Source organism: Eurosta solidaginis, chromosome 1, assembly GCF_040869045.1.
Source record: "Eurosta solidaginis isolate ZX-2024a chromosome 1, ASM4086904v1, whole genome shotgun sequence".
NCBI lineage: Eukaryota > Metazoa > Arthropoda > Insecta > Diptera > Tephritidae > Eurosta > Eurosta solidaginis.
The window spans coordinates 263,981,796-263,995,074 of NC_090319.1; the positions used below are offsets into that span (position 1 = coordinate 263,981,796).

The 13,279-nt window shown below is 42.3% G+C and overlaps 1 pseudogene; it reads left to right on the plus strand.

Annotated features, from left to right (window-relative positions):
* The first annotated feature begins 565 nt into the window (after window positions 1–565).
* On the plus strand, window positions 566–9,518 carry LOC137240435 (glycogen phosphorylase-like; annotated as a pseudogene).
* The last annotated feature ends 3,761 nt before the right edge of the window (window positions 9,519–13,279 follow it).

Sequence of the window (13,279 nt, forward strand, 5' to 3'; positions counted from 1 at the left end):
CTTACATCTCACGCTCACATTCAGGATTCCCCCATACCGGGAGCAAAGATGTTTACGAATCAAAAATTTTAAGAAACCAGATAATGCATTTATCAGAGACAAATTTTCACGGAGAACAGTTTAAAAAAGCAGACTATCTAGACACGTGTCAATTTATAACGACTTCCATCTAGGTAATGACCGGACCGAACCCTGATATATTCTGTAAATGGTCCCTTATGGCACATACCTTAAACATGGCACCAATCCCGCTAAATAGCATACTGTTACGAATGTTAGCAACAATAAGGGGTACTGTCATCTCTATGCCGATGCTAAGCAGTGACGTGAATGCACATCGATAATTTAATCATTTTGTCTACACCTATGTACGTACACGCAGCGGAGCAGAGATGCACAAATACCTTATCGTATTTCAGAAATGACGTCGCAAGTGTCATCTCAACTGGAAGACCAAAAGACATATATGGTATTTCAATTGGAAGCACAAGAGGCACGTATATCTGAAATGTTGGCAGAAATTTTGGAACAGGTATCATCAAAACTGGAAGCGCAGGATGAAAAAATGGCGCAATTTCAGGCAGAGGTTGATGATTTGAAAGGTCGTATGGAGCAGTTACAACTAAATCGTCCAGTTGTTTCAGCAAGCAATCAAAAGGTAAAAACACCATCCTTTGACGGTTCTGTTCCTTTCCAGGTCTTCAAGCTACAGTTTGAAAAGACCGCAGCAGTGAAAAGTGGAATGCAGAAGATAAAGTTGCTGCACTGTTCGTGGCATTGAAAGGCCTGCAGCGGAAATCTTACAGACGATTCCAGAGTACGAACGGAATAGTTATGAAGCATTGATGGCTGCTGTAGAACGACGTTGTGGAAGCGAGCATAGAAAACAGATATTCCAAATTGAGTTGCAAAACCGCTACCAAAAAGCAAATGCGACATTGCAGGAGCTTGCTTCAGATATTGAAAGATTGGCTCATCTTGCAAATGCGGACGCACCCGTGGAATACACTGAAAGGGTAAAAATCCAAAGTTTCATAAATGGCATACGAGATGTGGAAACGAAGCGGGCTACATATGCGAATCCAAAACTAATATTTGCTGAAACGGTATCGCATGCACTGACTCAGGAAACAGCCTCACTTTTGAGTAAGCCAGCGTACAAAGCTCATCTCGTGGAAGTGGAAAGGCAATACTGGGTAGACGCAATTTTGGAAGCATTGAAGGGTACGCAGCAGAAGAATAATGATGCAGTCAAATGCTTTAAGTGTGGAAAGCCAGGGCATATTGCGCGTTATTGCAACACCAACCCTAACAGTTCCAAAAATGTGGGTGGTCGTAAACGCAGAGCAGAAGGAGATGAGCAAATCTCCAAGACCACACAATCGTTAAACTAAATCGAGTCAGCCGCAAAGGGCGACAACTTGCTCCGGCAATTGAATGCCTCATAATCTTTATCTCGCAGATTGGAAGAAGATCGAGCAATCTTACTGCTGGACGACATGTGGATGGAAAGGAACGTTTACTGACTGTAGATACGGGTGCATCTCATTCCATCATTCGAGCGGATTTAGTCAACAAAAAGATAAGACCATTGCTTGGAGCAAGATTACGTACAGCCACGGGAGAGGACACCTAGGTAATTGGAGGAGTTGAATGTGAAGTAGAAATTGGGAACGTCACGGTACTACACAATTTTATAGTGGCAAATATTGTTGATGAAATCACAATTGGAGTGGACTTCTTAATCAACCAAGGCATCAAGATCGATATGCAAAGCAAGACGATGCGATATAAGAACATGGATGTGCCACTTAATTTCGGCTACGAGAGAGTCTACAACAGTAAACGAGTGATGGTGGAAGAGAGTCAGCAAATACCACCAAAATCCGAAGCAGTCATCTGGGCACAGGCTAGTGGAGATTGTGGGACAAACAAATCATAGGTTTTCGAAGCAGCAAACAAATCAGCACTGAACATACTTGTAGAAAAACACCTGGCTGTGACAAAACAAGATGGACGTATTCCGGTAAAAGTACTCAATGAGTTCAAGTCACCATTCAGTTTGAACAAAGGAGCTATTTTGGGAAGATGCCAAGAGGCTGAGGTAGTTATTAAGTGTGAACGGCTCCAGGAACACGTTTCATCTAGTAATACTGATTTTTCAAATGACATCACGGCATGGACGCAGGGACTAGAGGAAGCCTATCAGAGTAAGGCAAAACAACTGCTCCTAAAGAACGCAAACATATTTGACCAGGATAGTTCCAAACCAGGCCGCACCAATGTTGTGAAACATCAAATTGACACTGGAGACGCGAGGCCGATACGTCAAACTCCTCGTAGTGTTCCACTGGCGAAACGGGAAGTTGTGAGTCAAATCGTACAAGAAATGAGCGACAGCGGCGTCATCGAACCATCAGCTAGTCCATGGACCTCACCGGTAGTACTTGTTAAGAAGAAGGATGGAAAAATGAAGTTTTGCGTGGACTACCGGAAGTTGAATGACGTTACGAAAAAAGATAGCTACCCATTGCCAAGAATTGACGACACTCTGGACTCGCTATCTGGTACGAAATGGTTTTCCACGCTGGACTTGAAAAGCGGCTACTGGCAAGTTGATGTGAAGGAGGAAGATAAAGAGAAAACAGCCTTCAGTGTCGGTGATGGTCTTTGGCAATTTAGAGTGATGCCTTTTGGACTTTGTAATGCACCAGCTACTTTTGAGAGACTCCTGGGCAAGGTACTGAAAGGTCTACATTGGAAAACATGTTTGGTGTACCTGGACGATATCGTATTGGGCAAGAACTTTGATGAACATCATAAGAACTTGGAGGAAGTTTTCCAGAGAATAGCTCTCGCTGGTCTGAAGTTAAGTCCCAAAAAGTGCGCGCTGTTTAAAAAGGAAGTAAATTATTTGGGTCACAAGGAAGTAAATTATTTGGGCACTGCGAACGAAAAGATAGAGGCTGTAAAGGATTGGCCAAGACCACACAACCTACATGAATTGAGAAGTTTCCTTGGGCTGTGCACATATTACCGCCGATTTGTACCAAATTTTTCCAGCGTAGCCCATAGCCTGCATGAGCTTACAAGAAAAAATAAAGCTTTTGAATGGAAGAAAGAGCAAGAAGTGGTTTTCCAAACATTAAAGGAGCGGTTGTGCACTGCCCCAATGTTAGCATATCCGATTCCAGGAGCAACATTTATTCTAGATACAGATGCGAGTGGATAAGCCATAGGAGACGTTTTTTCACAACTGGTCGATGGACAAGAGAAGGTAGTTGCATATTACAGCCGTTCGATTGGAAAACCAGAGAGGAACTACTGCGTTACGCGGAGGGAGCTGTTGGCATTGGTAGAGTGCATTACACATTTTCACAAATACCTCTACGGCCAGCGATTCCGTGTCAGGACAGATCACGCAGCGTTAAAATGGCTTCTACAGTTCCGTAATCCGGAAGGACAGTTGGCACGATGGATCGAGCGACTACAAAGCTATGACTTTTCCAGTGAGCATCGAAAAGGTAGTACCCATGGAAATGCTGATGCAATGTCACGAAGACCATGTAGTCTGGAATGCAAGCACTGCTCAAAGGCCGAGGCTAAAGAAGACATTATAGATGTCCGGCTAATGACTATAACGTGTACAGATGAATGGGACAAGGAACAACTAAGAAAGTGTCAGCTATAAGATACAGATCTTTCACATGTTATGCAAGGGCTCGAACGAAACGAAAGACCAAGCGGAGAGGAGATGTCAGCAGAGAGTCCCATTGCGAAGTCATATTGGGCACAGTGGAACAGTTTAGAATTGATATCCGGTTGCTTGCATCGATTATGGGAGAGTGAGGATGGCCAAAGGAAAAAGAAACTGATAGTTGTTCCCAGAAAGGGGATTCCTGACGTGCTCAGCGAGCTGCATAATGGTCCAAGTGGAGGTCATCTTGGAATCAAGAAGGCACTCGAGAAGATTAAACAGAGATTCATAGGGTTGGTTGCCGTCAGTCGGTCACCGAGTGGATTGCCAAATGCGAGGTTTGCAACAGAGCAAAAGGGCCCAAAACCCGAAGTCATGGCCAGATGAATCAATATAACTCAGGTGCGCTATTTGAAAAGATCGATGTGGATGTCGCCGGTCCATTTCCTACTAGCAACGGTGGAAACAAATATGTACTGGTAGTTATGGATTATTTCAGCAAATGGCCAGAGGTATACCCAATCCCAAATCAAGAAACGGAAACAGTAGAAGAAGTGTTTAAAAACGAATGGATTGCAAGGTATGGTGTACCAATGGAGTTACATTCTGACCAAGGCAGGAATTAGGAATCAGTGTTCCAGGAAATGTCTAAATCATTGGGCATTTGAAAAACATGAACTGCATTGCATTCTCAGTCCGATGGTATGGTGGAACGATTCAATAGAACATTGGAGGAGCACTTAAGGAAAGTAGCGGACAAGTTCCATAAACGTTGGGATACCCGCATACCATAATTCTTGATGGCTTACCGATCAGCAGTGGATGAGACAACGGGCCAAACCCCTGCAAAAGTAATTTATGGCAATGACCTTAGACTGCCAGCTGATTTGAAGTTTGGGGTAGATGCCGATGCGGAGAGAAGTGTGAAGAAATCCACTGGTGATTTGGAAGAAGAGCTGAGAGAAATACACAATCTGATAAGGCAACGAACAAAGATTATGAGTGACAAGATGAAAGCCAGATACGATAAACCAATTAATTCGGAAGGTTTTTAGGAAGGAGATTTGGTGCTGTTATACAACCCACAACGGAAAAAAAGTTTGTCACCGAAATTGAAGTGTAATTGGGAAGGCCCATACAAAGTCGTAAAATGGATCAACGATGTAGTGTACCGCATACAAACCATCGGTAAACCACGAACCAAAATGAAAGTGGTCCATTTGGAAAGGCTGGTAGCATTTACATCGAGAGATTTCGTCCCGATCAGACTTAGGTGGAGGGCAGTGTTAGGAATTTTAGCAACACTAAGGGGTACTGCCATCTCTATGCCGATGCTAAGCAGTGACGTGAATGCACATCAATAACTTAATCATTTTGTCTACACCTATGTACGTACACGCAGCGGAGAAGAGATGCACAAACACATGCAGATATCTTATCTGAGATACTCCTAAAGGTATGCAATTATAATTGTGGAAGTTTCGCTCACACATACAAGCGCATGGGGTATGAGAGAAACTATAAAAATTATACATCTGTAGTTGTAGCTGAGAAATATATAACTAAGTAGTAAGTTCTGGAATTAGAAAAGCCTAGAAATATGCAACGAGGAAATCAGACAGTATAAAAAGGCAACAACAGTAGAGGCGAGAATCAGTTTCATTTAAGCTATCAGTAAGTTTGTTTATTAAGCAAGCTAGTTGTGAAATACTTTAATAAAGGCCATTTTTCCATTATTCAATATTGGAGTTATTTATTCAACAGTTTAGTGATTCGAACTTAGCAGAAGGTTGAATATAAGAGGAATTGTAGTAAATTAGTTACAATACTATGGCTGAGCTCATTCCGCTGAGATGACTGGTGGGGTAATGTTATAGTCGCCCTCGTGCCGTTAAACCCCTGGCAGGTCTAAGTACGTTCCTAGCCAGATTGCCACTAAAGTAGCCGAGCGGGATAAGTTGAATTATACTCCTTGTTCTGGCTCTGCATGCAAGATCCCATAAGGACTTGTATCAACCATAGCGTGCCTTCCCTGCTGCTTGCAAAGAGAACCACGGAGACTTTGTTTTTTAAAAGTGGCTGTACAACGGGGAGATATAGCTGCTTGAAGCAAGAAATTAGTAAGTAGAAAACAAAGAGAAAAAAGAAGATAACGCAGAACTACGGGTATAGAAAAGAAGCAGCAAAATACAGCGTCCGCCGAAACGAAAACGAAACAGCAGCAACACCGCTCTCAATGGCAACCGCGAGCAAAACCAAGATCCCAAAAGTAGCAGAAGCCCCAAGTACAGCTGACGATTCCCCACGTCAGTTACTTTTTCAAAACTTCAGTCTAGCAAATATATGCATTCCATAGCATATTCTAAGCATGACACATTCCACAAACCAATTGAAACGATAAATTGTTTAAAATACTGTCAGTAAAGCCAAGCCGTCTGCGACTGTGGCGTGGGCGACACAACAAAAGAATACAGTGCTACTTTCAATTGAGCTTAATTAAATTTGTAAGTGAGTCGTCGCAAAAGTGAGCCACAACTTGAGTAGGAAGCATTTTAAAGTGCGGGTGAGTATTGGTATTTCCTTGCCTCCGTTAATGAATTAAATGTTATGTTGTTACTACATGCAACATGTATGTACGTAACATGCAATTGTAACAGAATTAACAAGATCCTCCCTGAAATGTTTCCTTTAGCAATTTTTCAACAATAAAACAACAATATATAAATTGAGAATTGATTTTATGCCATTTTATTTGAGAATATTTTATGTTCATTATGAACAGTTCATACCAGGAATTACAAATCATAATAAGTGCAGTCTAACATTCTAAAAAAAGTTTCCTAGGAAAATAGGTATTAAAATAAGAAAAAATGGTAAATGATATCCCGCCATAGAAATCCTTTCCTTAATTAGGACAAGTATTTTTTCTTTTAAGTAAAACTATTCCTTTCCTTATTTATTAGAATAATATTTTTAAAAAGGTAGAAAATTGTATAAAAAAATTTAAAAATTAATTTGTTTAACTTGCACGGCCATGGCCTTCTATACCGGCCGCTCAACTTTAGATTCGAGTGGTCTTATTCACTGAGCTAACTCGTACAAGCAAATACTGTGAGAAGTGTTCAGTCAACTCTTCTTGATGAAAAAATTTAAAAATTGTCCACCAATTTAATGAAACATTTTATACAAAATACTAGAAATTCAAATCCGAAGCATTTCTTCGTACAAATCACATTTCTGGAATGACTAATTGGGGTGCATTTCATTGCATTTGGCCTGCAAACGATCGATTCGATCCACATACGCTTTTGACATTTTCTTACTAAAAGAAACCCGGCAAGAACAAATGGGTAAACGACATATTATACATTTAGTGCTGTACCAGAATTATTAATAGCAGTTCCCAATATTTTTTTACCAAAAACTGATTTTTAAATTACTAAATTATTATATATTTTTTACTCGTACAATTGTTTAATCAATTACGTCATAGTTTGGTCTTGCTGGGAAGGTTAAGCAAGATGCGGATGAGGCCAATATAAGTGCTTTCAAATGATACAGGCCAGTGTAATTGTTATGTTATTCGTTGAATTGAATCCTCAATTTAAAGAAATATTAAAAACAAGTAAGGAAGGCTAAGTTCGGGTGTAACCGAACATTACATACTCAGCTGAGAGCTTTGGGGACAAATTAAGGGAAAATCACCATGTAGGAAAATGAACCTAGGGTAACCCAAAAATGTGTTTGTATGACATAGGTATCAAATGGAAGGCGTTAATGAGTATTTTAAAAGCTAGTGGGCCTTCGTTCTATACGTCGACGCCTTTTCGAGATATCGCCATGAAGGTGGACCAGGGGTGACTCTAGAATTGGTTTGTACGATATGGGTATGAAATGAAAGGTGTTAATGAGTATTTATAAAGGGTGTTTAGGCCAAATGCCTAACTTTTACCTGATTGACGGCGCCCCTCCCTATCGTTTTAATAATATTTCCAGCCACCCACACTGACGCCGCATTTGTGTGCATGCATGCACATGCATGCGTTTCATACACATGCACGTGTGTGTGCAGGTTGTCAGCACCCATGCACGTATATGTGGGGGTTGTTGTGTGTGTGGCTTTTTACCCCTCCTTAATACCAGAGGACTTTTTCGCGGCTTAGCGGTTGTCCTCAACGGGATAACCGGCCTCTTTTTCGATTGACCGCCAAGCAGTTCACATCGCCCAGGATCACCATCGTCAAGTTATACACAAAGGTAATATTGTATCCTCTTTTACATTTCCGCACACTCAAATTAAATATTATTTTATAACGAGGAATTCCTCTTTGTGTACTTATTTATTTCTTTTGAGCGAACCATCCACTCCAAGATCGACCCTTGTGCGCCTACCCACTGCCGGTTCACGACGCACTCAGGCCGAACATTGGTCCTTCGAGCCGGATCCTAAACGTGTCTACTATTTATCACTTGAGTACTGTATGGGACGTTCAGTAGGTAGAAAATACGATGATAAATTTGGGCATTCAAAGTGAATGTGAAGAGGCTATGTATCAGCTGGGCTTAGATATTGAAGCGCTTGAGGATATTGAAGAAGATGCTGGTTTGGGAAATGGTGGATTGGGACGTTTGGCGGCATGTTTATTGGATTCAATGGCTACTCTTGGTATTGCGGCCTATGGTTATGTCTTACGTTACGAATATGGTATATTTGCGCAAACGATCTTGAATGGTGAGCAACAGGAGGAGTCTGATGACTGGTTACGTTTTGGTAACCCATGGGAAAACGCACATCCTGAACTTATGAAACCAGTTAATTTCTATGGACGTGTTATTGATACGCCTGAGGGTAAGAAGTGGGTGGACACACAGGTTGTGTATGCTATGCCATACGATATTCCCATACCTGGTTATGGTAACAATCGCGTGAATACTTTGCGTTTATGGTCTGCTAAGAGTCCTGTTGACTTCAATTTGAAATTCTTCAACAATGGTGACTACATTCAAGCCGTATTGTATCGTAATCTCGCTGAGAACATTACACGTGTACTCTATCCCGATGACAACTTCTTCGAAGGCAAGGCATTGCGTCTCAAGCAAGAATATTTCATGGTTGCTGCCACTTTACATGACATTGTACGTCGTTACAAAATTCCAAATTTGGCTCACGCGAAACTGTGCGACATCATTTCGATCATTTCCCCGATAAAATTGCCATCCAATTGAATGACACTTATCCTACACTGGCTATACCCGAGTTGATGCGTATATTTATTGATGAGGAGAATTTGGATTGGGGTACAGCTTGGAATATAACTAAACGTACCTGCGGCTACACAAATTACACCATATTGCCCGAAGCTTTGGAACGCTGGCCCGTTTCATTGTTGGAGTCAATTCTGCCACGTCATCTACAAATCATCTATCATATTAATTTCCTATTCATAGAAACCGTAGCCAACAAATATCCGGGCGACTTTGAACGTATGCGTCATATGTCTTTGGTAGAGGAGGATGGTAGGAAGCGCATTAATATGGCGCATTTGTCTATTGTCGGCTCACGTACTGTAAACGGTGTAGCTGCTATGCATTCAGAAACTTCACAAGGAAAAAAGTATACGGTGGTCTCCCATATGAAAGTTGGGAAGTAGAAAAGATCAGTGATAGTTGTACAAGTGGAAATTGCAGTTTATCCTTAAGAAATTTTTCAGAATGGTGCATTGACTTCTTTCATATTAGACTCTGGTTATTCAGCGATATCCATAAATGATTTATCTAACTTTTATACTGAACTCAATAAGGGCGTGGGAGCAGCGCAACGTGGTTGGGGAATACTCGATCGGTAATGGGCAATTCCACTACACATTGGTATATTTTCAAAAAAAAAAACCGCCCCCGTGTGGCAAGATGACCTTTGAAAACGTACAATTTAGTTTTCCGGCGTGTGCATTTCACGCTTCAACCGGGAGAGTCCACAGCGGTGGCCGGACGAAGTGGTTCGGGAACAAAAACCAATTTCTACACTAGGACTACGTTTATATGATCCACTGTAAGGTTGGATGATATCGATCTGCGAGAGTTAAGTCTAGTTTGATTACGTAGCTTTATATGGGCTGTAAACCAGGAACCAACCTTGTTTTCGGGCAATCCTGACGAATGGAAATTGGTTGTGGAGCTTTAATTTTGAAAGGTAAATAAAAAACGAGCGGTGCTCGAATTTGCATTTGTATTTCAACTTCCATGAATATTGTATCTGAATGGTGTGCAAGATTTATAACAGGCGTAACTTTTTAGGCAAGACGCGCATACGACAAATGAGAACCAAACATTGTGAAGGAATGAAACGGGTCGGCCGCCCTCGGCTGGCGCGGGGAAATGATCTCTCTGGTGAAACGGACAGTACATGATGAACGTTGGGCCGAAGATGGACTTGATGATAACAAATGAAGGGTAAGTTGCACTAATGGGGTACCTAAAATTGTATGGATTTCGTACGGGCTAGGTTTTCTTCTCCATTTCATCTACTAAAAACCCCACAATTAGTAATGCTTCAATACCTTGTTCTATGATAATTTAATAAATATAACTGTGTAAGCTGTGCGTACAAGTGTATTAAAAAAAAGTATTATTTAAAGAATCATTTTCGATGTTCGTTCATTTCAGAGATTCGGCTCTTTCGTTATTTTTTCCTGATGCACGAACAAGTTCAGACCGAAACGACCCTACTCGACCTCCCACCCACTTTCTGTTCGTTTGTGGTGCGGGTTGGAGCCACTGCGCTCTATGCACTTAGGATGGGTATATCTGTACATAGTGGGGGTTTAATGATAGTAGTGCTAGTTAATGTCTTTGCCCTCCACAACGTATATATAAAGATCCCGATAAAAGTTGGAATGCTGTTTAGTTTGTTGACTACCCTTGGTGTAAGAATGGGTATCGGGATATCGTTTGGTATACACCCCACGGCATGGGTCAATGATGTCAGTAGCTTTGTAGATTATGAAGAGGAAGATCTTCTTATTTCAAGCATTGAAAAATATTCAAAGGAGTTTACTGATGTCTAATTATGTTGCATATTTATTTCGTTTTATCGATTTGATAAAATCGGGAAGATGAATAGACCCTATTTACCATGGTTTCTTAATCCGATTCACCATTTAAGAGCTAATGCCCACTCAGCAATTTTGAATTTCTATACCTATGAACACAAAAGGATTACTCTTCCTGTATACCTAGCCTGGCAAATTTCAAATGATTTCATAAGAGAGAAAGGCTGCTTTAAACCATCTTCTTGGATTCTCCAACAACCAACTAAAAATGCGGCCATTCTCCAGTTAGTGTATGCCCGAATTTTAATCTTAGTGAGTAGATTTACATATATAGTATGTATTCGATATAATATTACGAGAATAAAGGTCATCATTTATAAAGAGTTCTGTGGCAGACCATGGGCACGCATTAGGGTGCTGGTGTCCTCGCTCGAAGTGAGCGAGTGAATTTCGGGTTTGATTTTTTTTTTTGAAATTTAAAAATATGAATAGATTCTCTGGCAGATCGGTTCGCCCTTCTGTCGTAGGCTTTTCTGTTGTCCTCGCTCGGGGTGAGCGAGTGAAGTTGGGTTGATTTGCTGTCCTCGCTCTGGGAGAGCGGGTGAATTGTGGGTTGGTTTTTAAAAATTAAAATCTAGTAGGCCGAATGCCCTCGGTTCTGTGGCAGATATCGAATCTGCGTTAGGTTAGTTGATTGGCCTCTGTGGGCGAGCGCTGGGTTTTTGGGGGATTATCGATCGGGAAGTGGAGTTCGGCAGGGAGTGAGGGAGGGGAACGGAGGGATTGTTACGAGGAGCTATTGGCCTTCTCGCAATCTGTCTCCTCCGTTGGGAAGAAGGATCAGTTTGACCAAAGGTCGTCTGACTTGACCCTTCTCGGTAAAGAGGTCGACTACACGTACTCGGTTATCTTCTCCGGGGTGTACGTCGACGACTCTACCTAGCCTCCACTCGTTGGGAGATAAGTTGTCCTCTTTGAGGACAGCGAGATCTCCCACTTTTATATTTTCTTTGGGATGCTTCCACTTCGCTCGTTTTTGAAGTTCGGATAGATATTCCACCTTCCATCGTTTGCAGAAAGTGTGATGGAGGGCTTTGAGCTTCTGCCATCTGTTTATTATGGAGGCCGGGCTTTCGTTCACATCCGGTTCTGGCGGCGCCAGAAGATGGCTGCCTGTTAGGAAATGTCCTGGAGTTAGGGGTTCCAGGTCCGTTGGGTCATTCGACCCCGGACTGAGAGGGCGCGAGTTGAGGCACGCCTCAATCCGGCACAAAAGTGTTTGGAACTCCTCCATAGTATATTTGTGGGGAGAAGGGATCTTTTTGAAGTGGCTTTTGAAGCTCTTCACTCCCGCTTCCCACAAGCTGCCCATATGTGGAGCGCCAGCGGGAATAAAATGCCAAGTTAATGCTTGATGGCTATACTTGGAGACTGTTTTGTCTCGGCTTTCTGCCAGGAAGGCTTTGAATTCCGATCGTAGAGATCTGGAAGCTCCGACGTTCGTACCATTGTCGGAGTAGATGTTCTTCGGACATCCTCGTCTCGCGATAAAACGCGAAAAGGCCGCGAGGAAGCCTGGGGTACTAAGGTCACTAGTGGCCTCTAAGTGGATGGCCTTAGTGGAAAAACAGACGAAAAGGCATACGTAGCCCTTTGGCAGTCGACATCCCCTACCGCGGTAGCTTTTGATGTCGAAAGGCCCTGCAAAGTCTACCCCGGTATTGGTGAACGCGCGGGTAAAAGTAGTCCGCTCGCAGGGAAGGGTCCCCATAAGTTGGGACTGTGCCTGCTTTCGGTGAATAATGCAGGTTTTGCAATTGTGGATGATGGCTCTGATCATGGTCTTGACATTCGGTATCCAGTATTGGGTTCGGATGAGACGGAGCATGAGCTGGTTCTCGCCATGAAGGGAGTCATGATGAGCCATCATAACGGTAAGGCGAGACAGCCTACAATTGTAAGGCAAGATGATCGGATGACGCTCATTGTATGACATGTCTTTTGAAGCCCCTAGACGCCCTCCTGTTCTGATAATATCATCTTTGTCGATGTATGGGTTGAGTGGCAGGATTTCACTCTTCCGATCAATAGGTTCCCTATTTTTTAATTTTAAATATTCTGTACCGTAAAATTGTTTCTGGCAGACTCGTATTAATGCTTGAGTCGTTGCCTTAATCTCATCGGCTGAGATTATGCACGACTTTTCTTGGAACACTGCTTTAGTTTTAGGATGCGTTCTTTTATAGAATCTCCTAACATAGGATAGAACCTTCAAAGCCCTGGGTAAATGTGAAAAACGGTCGAGAATATCTCCCTGATCTACCCTTGTCGTGGCATATGTTTTTGCCCTCTTCTCCTCAACGGACGTTTTGTATTCCGTCTCTTGTGCTGGCCAGTGGGAATTGTCTTCTTGCAGCCAAGAAGGTCCCTGCCACCACAACGAATTGTTGACCAACTCTGATGCAAGTAGTCCTCTGCTTCCTAGATCCGCTGGATTAGATTCCGAGTCCACGTGAAGCCAGTCCTTTCTACC